The 4,930-nt window shown below is 43.1% G+C and overlaps 1 non-coding gene across 1 annotated transcript; it reads right to left on the bottom strand.

Moving 5' to 3' along the window:
- Positions 1–1,125: 1,125 nt before the first annotated feature.
- On the bottom strand, positions 1,126–1,199 carry trnai-aau (transfer RNA isoleucine (anticodon AAU)). Its single transcript has one exon. It is a non-coding gene; the product is annotated as a tRNA-Ile (tRNA).
- Between the last annotated feature and the right edge of the window lie 3,731 nt (positions 1,200–4,930).

The following is a 4,930-nucleotide window of genomic DNA, read 5'->3' as shown; positions in this document are numbered from 1 at the left end:
AGGTGAAATGATAAAAAAGATAAATAAAATAAACGAAGTAAAATTGTCTGATGTTTTTGAATTCAAACTACTTCAGGAAATTTTATTTCAATTATTTTATTTATCTTTTTCAGTTGTGTTTTTTTCACTGTTCTGTACCTCTTCTTTCTTGATTGTCTCTCTTTCTCTCGCTCCCCACTCTCTCAATACCTTTTTCCTCTCCTCTTCCCGCTTTGCTACCCTTCTCCCCTGTTTTCCATTTTGTCTCTGCTTCACCCATCCCCCACATATTTTGTCACATAGCACTGTCTTCAGATTGCCTCATTCACGGCTCCTAATCTCCCTTTAATCTCTCCCTTCACTGTCATTATCAACTTTGCATCTGGTGCCTTGACTCACCTTCTGTCAGCCTGATATAAATAGCTCCCTAATTCTCCCCCTTTTTTTTATCTTTCACAAAGGTTCAGTTAGACTCCAAACGTCAGCTCTTTCCTCTCCGTGCAGATGGTGCCAGACCTGCTGAAATTTTCAGCATTTTATCGTTTAGTTTCCGATTCCAGAATCCGCAGTAATTTTCTTTTATTAATGGCGCTATGATGTTGCTGGTGATATGATAACTCCAGTGTCGATGCATAAGAGGTGAGCAAGCGTGAGGGCGAATTCCCTCTGGAAGTCGTGTGACAAGTATTAACAGAGATCCAGGAAAATAACATGAACGAAGCTTTGATTTGAATTGAAGCCTGAACTCTGGTTCTCCTCCGAGACTGTGCCTGGTCTGCTTAAACTGCATATATTTTATGTTTTGCATTTGATTGTGGACACAATTGAGACTGATTGATTTGCTGCAGACAACATCCACCAATCATCACGGGTACGAAGATCAAGTCGTGCGTCTAACCCTGTCAAATGTTTTATTGCGCAGGTGAGGCTTCCTGCATCGTGGATTCGTGGAGCACGTTGTTTGGAAACACAGCAACGCAGCAGAGATCCGGCATGGACCAGCGTGTTGATGTTCATGACAGCGATGGTCGGCTTTCGAACGAAGACACATCTCAAGCGATCATGTGACAAGTTCTTGCAGACAGTGAAAGTAAAATGCCACGACGATCCCTGACACCGCAGCACTAACCACAGCATCGCTTCGCCTGGTCAGTGTGGGGATGGAACCCACGACCTTAGCGTTATTAGCACCACGCTCTAACCAGCTGAGCTAACCGACCGACGCGGCTGCCTGCCCGAGAGCAAATGCCTATATTGCCAGAGCTCAAAACCACGGCGGCTGTTTATTTTCTGCTTCATATCGATTGCACGATAGTCTGAAGTGTTTCCTTTCGTTCCAAAGCTTTTCAACAAAAAAAACATTTACTTTCCCGAACGCCCATACTCGAGTTAACCATTTGCTCTGATATCCAAAATTAAGCACAATGTCCGGACGCATGCAATTTCAATCGCAATGCCACCAGCTCAGCTGCAGCTTGTCATGTTGACAAACATCGTCTGGAGAAACGTACTCTCAACGGTCGCATACTGTTCTTCTGGATACTCACAGACCTTTGGAGTCAGGGTTATGTGCTGCTGATAAACTGCTACGAACCTGATGACAAAAGCATTTGAATTGTAATCGAACAGTGGGATTCTTTCTGCTCCCGAACGACGCAGTTGCTTTGGTGTCAGCAACAGCTCAGAAGTCAATTGTACGTTTTGCTCAAGGACTCATGTTGCTTGTGCCATCTTCGTTTGACAGCATATTTTGCAAGTTATCACGCCTTCCTGCAGCGTTTATCAGCGACAGATCAGCTGCTAAGATGATTGCTTCAGACAGCATGCTACATCCTACATTTGAAAATGGAAAACGTGCAAACGTTTACAGGCTGAACACGCAGTCACTATTTTGACTGGCGCGTCAGAGGCTGGGAGCTGATCTTACGGAGGTTTTCCAATCATGAGGGGCATGAATCGGGTAAATAGACGACTTCCTTTCGCTCAGATGGGGCATTGCAAAACGAGAGGGTATAAATCTGGTGTTTTGGGAGGGTAAGATTTCGAAAGGCAGTGAGTGGAAACGGTGCACCCAGAAGGTGGTGCGTTTTGGAATAACTTGCCAGACGATCTGGTGATGGATGGTATAATTCCAATACTTTTAAGGAATCTGGACGTGTATTTGAAAAGGAAGGGTTTCGAGAGAAATGGCTCAAGTGCATGCAATCGTGGCTGGATCAGTTGAGGACATCTGTTCGGAATGGACGAGTTCGACCAAAGACTGTGTTTTCAGTGCTGTCCATATCTAATGGCTCTATGATAGCGCAGGTGAAATGATAAAAAAGATAAATAAAATAAACGAAGTAAAATTGTCTGATGTTTTTGAATTCAAACTACTTCAGGAAATTTCATTTCAATTATTTTATTTATCTTTTTCAGTTGTGTTTTTTTCACTGTTCTGTACCTCTTCTTTCTTGATTGTCTCTCTTTCTCTCGCTCCCCACTCTCTCAATACCTTTTTCCTCTCCTCTTCCCGCTTTGCTACCCTTCTCCCCTGTTTTCCATTTTGTCTCTGCTTCACCCATCCCACACATATTTTGTCACATAGCACTGTCTTCAGATTGCCTCATTCACGGCTCCTAATCTCCCTTTAATCTCTCCCTTCACTGTCATTATCAACTTTGCATCTGGTGCCTTGACTCACCTTCTGTCAGCCTGATATAAATAGCTCCCTAATTCTCCCCCTTTTTTAATCTTTCACAAAGGTTCAGTTAGACTCCAAACGTCAGCTCTTTTCTCTCCGTGCAGATGGTGCCAGACCTTCTGAGATTTTCCAGCATTTTCTCTTTCAGTTTCAGATTCCAGAATCCGCAGTAATTTGCTTTTATTAATGGTGCTATGATGTTGCTGGTGATATGATAACTCTAGTGTGGATGCGTAAGAGGTGAGCAAGCGTGAGGGCGAATTCCCTCTGGAAGTCGTGTGACAAGGATTAACAGAGGTCCAGGAAAATAACATGAACGAAGCTTTGACTTGAATTGAAGCCTGAACTCTGGTTCTCCTCCGAGACTGTGCCTGGTCTGCTTAAACTGCATATATTTCATGTTTTGCATTTGATTGTGGACACAATTGAGACTGATTGATTTGCTGCAGACAACATCCACCAGTCATCACGGGTACGGCGATCAAGTCGTGCGTCTAACCCTGTCAAATGTTTTATTGCGCAGGTGAGTCTTCCTGCACCGTGGATTCGTGGAGCACGTTGTTTGGAAATACAGCAACGCAGCAGAGATCCGGCATGGACCAGCGAGTTGATGTTCATGACAGCGATGGTCGGCTTTCGAACGAAGACACATCTCAAGCGATCATGTGACAAGTTCTTGCAGACAGTGAAAGTAAAATGCCACGACGATCCCTGACACCGCAGCACTAACCACGGCATCGCTTCGCATGGTCACGACCTTGGCGTTCCAGGCACCAAGCTCTGACCAGCTGAGCTAACCGACCGACCGACCAACCTGCTTTCTGCTTGAAAGCAAATGTCTATATTGCCAGAGCTCAAAACCACGACGGCTGTTCATTTTCTGCTTCATGTCGATCGCACGATGGTCTGAAGTGTTTCCTTTTGTTGCAAAGCTTTTCGCCAAAAAAAGCATTTACTTTTCCGAACGCGCATACTCGAGTTAACCATTTGCTCTGATATCCAAAATTAAGCACAATGTCCGGACGCATGCAATTTCAATCGCAATGCCACCAGCTCAGCTGCAGCTTGTCATGTTGACAAACATCGTCTGGAGAAACGTACTTTCAACGGTCGCACACTGTTCTTCTGGATACTCACAGACCTTTGGAGTCAGGGTTATGTGCTGCTGATAAACTGCTACGAACCTTATGACAAATGCATTTGAATTGTAATCTAACATTTTATGTTCTATTCCATCATCAACTTCCTGTTGCACTACTGCTCCCAGTTGTATATCGCTGGCATTGTTTGCAACGTTCAAGGTCTGCAAAAAAAATGATGCAGCTAATGTTGGTTTCGGGATCAATACTACTTTCATATTCTCAAATGCTTCCTGACATATTTTTGTCCACCCAAAATTTTGTTTTATTCTTTAGCAAATGTGTTTGCGGTGGTACAACACGTTTTAAGTTTGAAACAAGCCATAAAGTCTTAAACCTCGAAGCACAATTACTTGACCCTTCACTTGATAGCTTCGAAAATACCTCACTGGATCTGCCAAGCAGCCCAGCCTGAACGAGCATTAATCGCAAGTTCTCAGGATGCTGCGAATGCATGGCCAAATTTTCAAATTAGAATAAGTAAGGTTGGACATATTTCTCCTCAAAATGGAGCAATGCTTTAACATATTTGGTTTCATCACTGCTTTCTCCCTCCAACTTCTTCCTGTTAACGTGACTATCCTGACTACTTCTGGGCTTCTGATGTTATTTTTTCTCTCCCTTTCTCCTTCTCTCTCGCCTCGTCTTTCTTCTCTGTTTTTCGTTTTTGCTCAGCCAGGAACCTTCTCTGTCTTTCTTTATCTTGTAACTCCATTTGGCTTATTTGCAATTTACAATTTTCGAACTATCCTGCATTTCTCTGTTTCTTTGATGCACTTAAGCGCTGAAACAACTCCATTACACATTCAGCTTTCTTCTGCCCTTATTCAAACCAATTATAACGTACTTGCTGATTCTAAAATTATATCATTCCTCTGTCCTCCTGAACTTTCTTGGCATATTTGGGAAGCATTTTCTAAACACAGAAGCTCTGTCTCAACGTTGGGAGTCATTTCCCACACTTTCAATTGAACCCAACAAAATAACGACATAAAACAAATTTTCACAAGTAAGTTTTATTTCAGGATCTCGGAATATAATCGGCAAGTGTTTAAGTTAGTTGGGTTGGTTTGTGCCACAAATCGGTTCAAATCTGTGCAAATCCCTGACGGGATCTGTCTAAACCTGA

This window comes from Chiloscyllium punctatum, chromosome 17, assembly GCF_047496795.1.
Source record: "Chiloscyllium punctatum isolate Juve2018m chromosome 17, sChiPun1.3, whole genome shotgun sequence".
Taxonomy (NCBI): Eukaryota; Metazoa; Chordata; class Chondrichthyes; order Orectolobiformes; family Hemiscylliidae; genus Chiloscyllium; species Chiloscyllium punctatum.
The sequence above is the reverse complement of the archived record's forward strand: the minus strand, read 5'-3'. Positions and strand labels throughout refer to the sequence as shown.